Source organism: Agrilus planipennis, unplaced genomic scaffold (genome assembly GCF_000699045.2).
Source record: "Agrilus planipennis isolate EAB-ADULT unplaced genomic scaffold, Apla_2.0 scaffold247, whole genome shotgun sequence".
In the NCBI taxonomy this organism is placed as follows: domain Eukaryota; kingdom Metazoa; phylum Arthropoda; class Insecta; order Coleoptera; family Buprestidae; genus Agrilus; species Agrilus planipennis.
In genome coordinates, this window is record NW_020442433.1 from 4361 (window position 1) to 13984 (window position 9624).

The following is a 9624-nucleotide window of genomic DNA, read 5'->3' on the forward strand; positions in this document are numbered from 1 at the left end:
AGAGATAGTCCACCGAAGGACGTGAGGTAGCTACTGCTTCTATATGTGATAGGAGGACCAAATGGATAGCCTAAATCGACTATGAACGGTGTGAGACGACGGTTTGTGGCATTTTCAGGAACCTATCATGAAGCGCTTCTGAACGATCGTCCACTAAAATACTCGAGGTACGTACTGCATCTAAGCGAGAAAGTAGATAAAATATATGGCCAAAATCGCCTTTACAGTGTGTGATACAATGATTTTTACCGTTCTCGGGAAGCAATATGAGGTATTCATTAAAGATAGTCCACCAAAGAACATGAGGTAGCTACTGTTTCCATATGTGATATTAGGACCAAATGGATAGCCTATATCGTCTTTGAACGGTGTGAGACGACGATTTGTGGCATTTTCAGGAGCCTATCATGAGGCGTTTCTGAGCGATGGTCCTCCAAAATACTTGAGGTGCCTACTGCATGTAATCGTAAAGGTATATAAAATAGATGGCCTAAATCGCTTTTACAGATTGTGATACATTGATTTTTACTATTCTCGGGAACCTATATGATGTATTTATTAGAGATAGTCCACCGAAGGACGTGAGGCAGCTACTGCTGCTGTATGTGATAGGAGGTGCAAATGGATAGCCTAAATCGACTATGAACGGTGTGAGACGACGATTTGTGGCATTTTCAGGAACCTATCATGAAGCGTTTCTGAACGATCGTCCACCAAAATACTCGAGTTGCCTACTGAATGAAATCGTAAGGGCATATAAAATGGATGGCCAAAATCGCTTTTCCAGGGTTAGATACAATGATTTTTACTATTCTCGGGGACCTATATGATGTATTTATTAGAGATAGTCCACCGAAGGACGTGAGATAGCTACTGCATCAATACGTGATAGGAGGACCAAATGGATAGCCTTAATCGACTATGAACGGTGTGAGACGACGGTCTGTGGCATTTTCAGGAACCTATCATGAAGCGCTTCTGAACGATCGTCCACTAAAATAGCTTCTGCATCTATATGTGATAGGAGGTCCAAATGGATAGCCTAAGTCGTCTTTGAACGGTGTGAGACGCCGATTTGTGGCATTTTCAGCAACCTATCGTGAGGCGTTTCTGAAGGATCGTCCACCAAAATACTCGAGATACCTACTGCCTCTAAGCGACAAAGTTTATAAAATGGATGAACAAAGTCGGATTTACAGGGTGCGACACAATGACTTATGCCATTTTCGGGTACTTATATTGAGTATTTATTACAGATAGTCCACAAAGGCATGAGGTAGCTACTACTTCTATATGTGATAGTAGGACCAAATGGATAGCCTAAATCGGCGATGAACGAAGTGAGACGACGGTTTGTGGCATTTTCAGGAACCTATCATGAGGCGTTTCTGAAGGATCGTACACCAAATTACTCGAGGTACCTACTGCCTCTTAGCGACAAAGTTGATAAAATGGATGAACAAAGTCGTCCTTAGAGGGTTCGATACATTGATTTATGCCATTTTCGGGAACCTACACTGAAGTATCTATTAGAGATAGTCCACCAAAGACCACAAGGTATCTACTGCTCCTATATGTGATATTAGGACCAAATGGATAACCTATACCGACTTCGAACGGTGTGAGACGACGATTTTTGGCATTTTCAGGAACCTATCATTAGGCGTTTCTGAAGGATCGTCCACCAAAATACTCGAGGTACCTACTGCATCTAAGCGACAAAGTTGATAAAATTGATGAACAAAATCGTCCTTACAGGGTTTGATACATTGATTTATGCCATTTTCGGGAACCTACATTGTAGTATCTATTAGAGATGGTCCACCAAAGAACGCGAGGTAGCTCCTGCTCCTGTATGTGGTGAAAGGAACAAATGGATAGCCTAAATCGTCTGTGAACGAGGTGAGACGACGATTTGTGGCATATTCAGGAACCTATTAGGAAGCTTTTCTGAAGGATCGCTCACCTAAACACTCAAGGTCCTTTTGCCTCTAAGCGAGAAAGTAGATAAAATGGATGAACAAAATCGGCCTTACAGGATGTGATACAGAGATTTATGCCATTTTCGGAATCCTATAATGAAGTATCTATTAGAGATAGTCCACCGAAGAACGTGAGGTAGCTGCTGCTTCTATATGCGATAGGGGGGCCAAATGGTTAGCCTAAATCGTCTTTAAACGGTGTGAGACGTCGATATGTGGCATTTTCATGAACCCATCATGAAACGTTTCTGAAAGATCGTTCACCCAAATACTGTAGGTACCAACTGCCTCTAAGCGACAAGGTTGATAAAATGGATGAACAAAGTCGTCCTTACAGGGTTTGATACATTGATTTATGCCATTTTCGGGAACCTACATTGAAGTACCTATTNTAAGATAAAATGGATTGCCAAATTCGCCTTTACAGGGTATGATACAATGATTTTTACCATTCACGGGAACCAATATGAAGTATCTATTAGAAACAGTCCACCAAAGAACATGAGGTAGATACTGCTCCTATACGTAATAGGAGGACCAAATATATGGCCTAAATCGCCTTGAACGGTGCGAGGCGACTATTTGCGACATTTTTAGGAATCTATCGCGAAGCGTTTCTGAACAATAGTCCACTAAAATGCTCGAGGTACCTACTGCCACTAAGCGAGAAGTTATCTTTGAAAGATGTGAGACGACGATTTGTGACATTTCTAGGAACCTAGCGCGAAGCGTTTCTGAACGATAGTCCACTAAAATACTCGAGGTACCTCTTGCCACTAAGCGAGAAAGTAGATAAAATGGATGTCCAAATTCGCCTTTACAGGGTGTGATACAATGATTTATACCATTCTCTATAACTTATATGATGTATTTATTAGAAATAGTCCACCAAAGAACATGAGGTGGATACTGCTTCTATACGTGATGGGAGGGCCAAATAGATAGCCTAAATCGTCTTGAACGGTGTGAGACGACGATTTGTGACATTTTTAGGAACCTATAGCGACGCGTTTCTGAACGATAGTGCACTAAAATTCTCGAGGTACCTACTGCTTCTAAGCGAGAAAGTAGATAAAATGGATGGCCAAATTCGCCTTTACAGGCTGTGACACAATGATTTATACCATTATCGATAACTTTTATGCTGTATTTATTAGAAATAGTCCACCAAAGAACCTGAGGTAGCTACTGCCTCTATACGTGATAGAAGGTCCAAGTAGATAGCCTAAATCGTCTTTGAACTGTGTGAGACATCGATTTGTGGCATTTTTAGAAACCTAGCGCGAAGCGTTTCTGAACGATAGTGCACTAAAATACTCGAGGTACCTACTGCCTCTAAGCGAGAAAGTAGATAAAATGGATGTCCAAATTTGCCTTTACAGGGTGTGATATAATCATTTTTACGATTCTCGGAAACCTATTTGAAAGATTTATTAAATAGTTCACCAAAGAACATGAGACAGCTACTGCTTCTATACGTAATAGGAGGACCAAATAGATAGCCTAATTCGTCTTGAACGGTGTGAGACGATGATTTGTGACATTTTTAGGAATCTATCGCGAAGCGTTTCTAAACGATAGTTCTCTAAACTACTCGAGGTACCTACTGCCCCTAAGCGAGAAAGTAGATAAAATAGATGGCCAAATTCGCCTTTATAGGGTGTGATACAATAATTTTCACGATTCTCGGAAACCCATATTGAAGTGTTTATTAGCGATAGTCCAGATAAGAAAATGAGATAGCTGCTGCTTCTATACGCGGTAGGACCAAATGGATAGCCTAAACCGTCTTGAACGGTGTGAGACGACGATTTGTGACAATTCTAGGAACCTATCGCGAAGCGTTTCTAAACTATAGTCCACTAAAATATTTGAGGTACCTACTGCCACTAAGCGAGAAAGTAGATAAAATGGATGGCCAAAATCGAATTTACAGTGTGTGATACAATGATTTATACTATTCTAGATAAGTTGTACGAAGCATTTATTAGAGATAACCCACCAACGAACATTAGGTAGCTACTATTTCTATACGTGATAGGGCGAGCAAATGGATAGTCTAAATCGTCTTTGAACCGTGTGAGACGGCGTTTTGTGGCATTTTCAAGAACCTATCCTGACGCGTCTCTGAACCATCGTCCATTAAAACACTCGAGGTACCTACTGCCACTAAGCGAGAAAGTAGATAAAATGGATGGCCAAATTCGAATTTACTGGGTGTGATACAATTGTTTATACCATTCTCGAGAATCTATATGAAGGATTTATTTAATAGTCCACCAAAGAACATGAGGTTGCTACTGCTTCTGTATGTCTATGCACTGTGTGAGACGACGATTTGTGACAATTCTAGGAACCTATCGCGAAGCGTTTCTGAACGCTAAAGTGCTTAAGGTACCTACTGCCACTAAGCGAGAAACTAGATAAAATGGATGGCCCAATTCGAATTTACAGGGGGTGATACAATGATTTTTACCATTCTCGGGAACCTACATGAAGTATTTATCATTTGGTCTAGCAATAAACATGAGGTACCAACTGCTTCTATTGGTGATAGGAGGACCAAATTGATATCCTAAATCGTCTTTGAACCGCGTGAGACGACGATTTGTGGCATCTTCAGGAACCTGTCATGACGCGTCTCTGAAGCATCGTCCACTAAAATACTCGAGGTACCTACTGCCACTAAGCGAGAAAGTAAATAAAATGGATGGCCAAATTCGCAATTACTGGGTGTGCTACAATGATCAATACCATTCTCGGGAACCTATATAATGGAATTATTAGCTAGTCCACCAAAGAACATGAGGTAGATACTGCTTCTATACGAGATAGAATGACAAAATCTATCGCGAAGCTTTTCTGAACGATAGTCCACTAAAGTACTCATGGTACCAACTGCCACTAAGCGAGAAGGTAGACAAAAGGGACTGCCAAATTCGCCTTTACAGGGTGTGATACAATGATTTTTACCATTCTCGGGAACCAATATGAAGTACTTATCAGATATAGTCCACCCAAGATGAGGAGGTACCTACTGCTTTTATACGTGATAGGAGGACCAAACGGATAGCCTAAACCGTCTTTGAACGGTGTGAGACGACGATTTGTGACATTTTTGGGTATCTATCGCGAAGCGTTTCTGATCGATAGTCCACTAAAATACTCGAGGTACCTACTGCCACTAAGCGAGAAAGTAGATAAGGTGGATGACCAAATTCCCTTTACAGGGTGTGACACAATGATTTATACTATTCTCTATAACTTATATGAAGAACATTAGTTAGCTACTATTTCTATATGTGATAGGAGGACCAAATGGATAGCCTAAATCTTCTTGAACGGTGTGAGTCGGCGACTTGTGACATGTTTAGGAATCTATCGCGAAGCGTTTCTGAACGATAGTCCACCAAANCGGTTTTCAAACCGATAAAGGTAATGATATTACAAAAAATAAGAGTGTTTTCGATCACTGCGACCTAACAAATTTTAAAGTTCACTTAGGATCCACTATGTACCCGTATGATAATTTGAATTTAGATTTTGATCTTTCCAGATTTGCTGTTTTGTACGAAATGTATGTTAATTTTCAACAATCGTATTATGGTAATGTAAGTGAACCCTTATTCGATCCTAAGGAATTCCGAACAACTGCTCCTCTTGTAAAAGTAGACTGCTCTTATCAAAACGAAATTGTGAAATCTGGAAGTATCGATATTCGCTTAGAAATTTAAACTAAACGCAATATACCAGATAAAACAGCAGCTTACTGTTTAATCACTCATGATCGTGTGATACGTTACAATCCCTCTACAAACTTGGTTCAAGAAGTATAAAACCCAATGACTACATCCATACTTCACTTTCTTTACCGGTACTGTACAGTGAGCACGATGACTTTCTTACTAGATGTACAAGGTTTTCAATGTTGTGAGAATCGATTTGTTTTCAAGGAAGTAGCTATTGTTGTGCTAAAAGAAGAAACAATTTATCATTTCACATTTCAGCCACCATTTCCATGGGACGCCCTCCCAGTTCGTTACAGAAGTCAAAATCGTTGGTTAACCAGAAATTTTCATGGGTTATATTGGGATGACGGTGATGTTCCATACTCTACGATTTATGATAGTATTCATCCTATATTGATGGAGTCAACAATTGTATATGTTAAGGGATTACAAAAGAAAATGTGGTTATTGGAATACTTTCCTAATGTTAACTTTGTTAACATTGAAGACATCGAATGTCCATCTCTCTTAAGTCTAGCAGCTGATTTTAAAGTAAACGTGTGTTCTTATCATTTATTTAAAACAGCTATAGAACCAACTTGTGCTTACAAAAATGTTCTTTTATTAAAATATTGGTTGTCTTTACACTCATAAAATCATTTAAACAAATAAAACACATTAAAATAAAATATAGATTTTTTATTCTCTTACATAACGCTATATATTTTACATTTGTATTTCTATATCAACTGCTTTTCCGACAAATCCTTTGAGTCGAATTGATGGATGACCCACTTTTTTATCTATTTTATCGTTTATATCCTCGATTTCTGCATCCGTAAAAGCTTCTGCATGTCTGCAGGAAAGAAATATAACAAAGCTGTACAAATCAGCTAACAGACGAGGACCCCATTTTGTGTGAACCTTTTTGAAGCGTTGTACGGGATACGTTTGATTCACTTCCAATGATGTTAGAGAACGTATTTCTTTTTCTTCATAACCCACCCGCACACTATTAAACTTTTCGATAAAGCTTTCCATGTTTACTAACTTACACACTCAACTCTTCTAAACTTCTACTGCTCCTTCACTCATTCGCGTAACTTATGTACCTAAAACCCCTTCCACTAAAACAAGTCTCTCTGGAGGGGCAGTGCAATAAGAACACGTTCTTCGTATTCATCATCTTAGTTGTAATGGAAAAACCAATCATGATCAGTGTATCGTCGTTGCTGATTTTAACATATTTATATAACAACACCCTCTACATTTCACGACCTGATAATACAATTGGTGATCAAGCCTATGTTTGTAAAAATTTTAATAAAGATATTGATGTGCCTTGTGCATGGATGAAAAATTGGGGATCTGTTATTTTAAAAAATGTGAATGGTACAAATGTTTATACCATTGAAAACGTGGAAAACCTGCACTCTGTAAAACTTGCATTCATTGAAAAAGATGGACAGTCTCGAAAATACGTTGAAAGCCGATGGATTCACCTTCATGAGGCTGAAAACAGAGAGGGCTCTGTATCAAAGGGTTACATCACCGACTCTTTCCTATTTCTACAAGTTGTAAGCACTATTAATGTAATTTTATTATTCAATATTTTGATTGTAGCACTCATATACTTTATTTATATCAAAATAAAGAATCGTTAACCTTAACAACATTTCATTTAATTATCGACATAACATTTAACTGTACAACTCAACCACCTTCTCCCTCGTCCTAGCGTATTCCTACTTCTTTCCCTCTCACAACCAAATAACTTCTATTTAAAAACCGCATTCTTTGCAGTATAAACGCAACCAATATATGTATTAATGCAAGAGCCAATAACATCATGTGACCAGTAACAGATTTAACAGTTACACGTTTACGATCGATGACGTTTCGTCACTTACCTACTCCTCTGTGCTAGAATCGGTTATCTTACCCTACTCACCGGAACCTACATGAAGTATTTATTATATGGTCCACCAAAGAACATGAGGCAGCTACTGCTTCTATTCGTGATAGGAGGACCAAATGGATAGCCTAGATCGTCTTTGAACTGTGTGAGACGGCGAATTGTGACATTTTTAGGAACCTACAGCAAAGCGTTTCTTAACGATAGACCACCAAGATACTCGAGGTACCTACTGCTTCTAAGCGAGAAAGTAGGTAAAATGGATGGAAAAATTCGCCCCTACTGGGTGTGATACAATGATTTATACAATTCTCGATAACTTATATGAAGCATTTATTAGAGGTAGCCCTCCAACGAACATTAATTGGCTACTATTTCTATACGTGGTAGGATGACCAAATTGATAGCCTATATCGTCTTTGAACCGTGTGAGACGGCGTTTTGTGGCATTTTCAGTAATCTATCAAGACGCGTCTCTGAACCATCGTCCACTAAAATACTCCAGAAGCCTACGGCCACTAAGCGCGAAAATAGATAAAATGGATGGTCAAATACGCCTTTGCAGGGAGTGGTACAATAACTTATACCATTCTCGAGAACCTATATGAAGGATTTATTAAATAGTCCACCAAAGAACATGAGGTAGCTACTGTTTCTATACGTGATAGAAGGACCAAATGGTTAGCCTAAATCGCCTTTGCACTGTGTGAGACGACGATTTATGACAATTTTAGGAACCTATCGCGAAGCGTTTCTAAACGATAGTCCATTGAGATACTCAAGGTACCTACGGCCTCTGAGCAAGAAAGTAGATAAAATAGATGGCAAAATTCGCCTGTACAGGGTGTGATACAATGATTTTTAACATTCTCGGGAACCAATATGAAGTATCCTTTAGATATAGCCCACCAAAGAACATGAGGTAGCGACTGCTTCTATTCGTGATAGGAGGAAAAAATGGATAACGTAGATCGTCTCTGAACTGTGTGAGACGACGAATTGTGACATTTTTAGGAACCTATAGCAAAGCGTTTCTGAACGATAGTCCACCCATACAGCACATGTTTATCCATAGGATGTTAAAAGAACATCCATCTGGGATTTTAAGGATATCTTATACAGATCCGTTTCATGTTCGGCGGACGTCTTCAGGATGTCGTATGGATAGACGAATGTCACAGTTTCATACATTCATAAAATATACTCAACGGACATTTGAAAAACATACGGACGGGATATTTACAGGACATCTTAGGAATGACACATATATATCGTATTGTTTGCTATCATACTTTTTGATGGAATAGGCTATCTTTATACAAACGCATATGAATCTCTATCTAAGTTTATTGCATACAAATAAAAAAATACTTATTTGAACATGTTATGGATAAATACAAGGTAATAATATTACAATAAGGAATTTCGTTTACTTTTGGTGATTAACTGTTCTTTTGCTCTTCGCAATTTTTTATCCCTTCTTCTAGATTCTTGCTTGAACAACTGGATGTTGCTTGATTTAATCTAGCAGCATCTGTGGAATAGAAAAAAAACATATTAATAGTTTTTAAAAAAATATTAGTATGTAACTTATGATTAATCATACCTATCTAAATTTACTTAATGAAAACTTATAATCCTATTTTATTAATTAGTAACTTACTTATTATCAGTCTAGATAGATGGAGATGACAAAATACTTCCTTTTTTTTGGCACCTTTGGCCAGTTATATCTTACGGAAATATCGTCCGACAAAATTTTTGTAAACACCCTCTTTACAAATTCGTAGGGAGTATGTCCGCCAATTCTTACAACTTCTTGTGCCTAAAAAATATTAACTGCAGGTATTTCTACACAAAACTAATTAAGCAAATTTACCGATAATAATAATAAATTTTCGTGATTAAGAAATATATTTATTACAGATTCATTTTTAGAGATAATATTTTCTGGAAAACGAGATGTAACAGGCAACTGGAATTGTAAATTTAATTTATT

At 38.2% G+C, this 9624-nt stretch overlaps 1 long non-coding RNA gene across 1 annotated transcript; it reads right to left on the reverse strand.

Annotated features, from left to right (window-relative positions):
- Nucleotides 1–8956: 8956 nt before the first annotated feature.
- On the reverse strand, nucleotides 8957–9343 carry LOC112906348. Its single transcript, XR_003232285.1, has 2 exons — nucleotides 9289–9343; nucleotides 8957–9159 (listed from the first exon to the last, which is right to left on the reverse strand). It is a non-coding gene; the product is annotated as an uncharacterized LOC112906348 (long non-coding RNA).
- Between the last annotated feature and the right edge of the window lie 281 nt (nucleotides 9344–9624).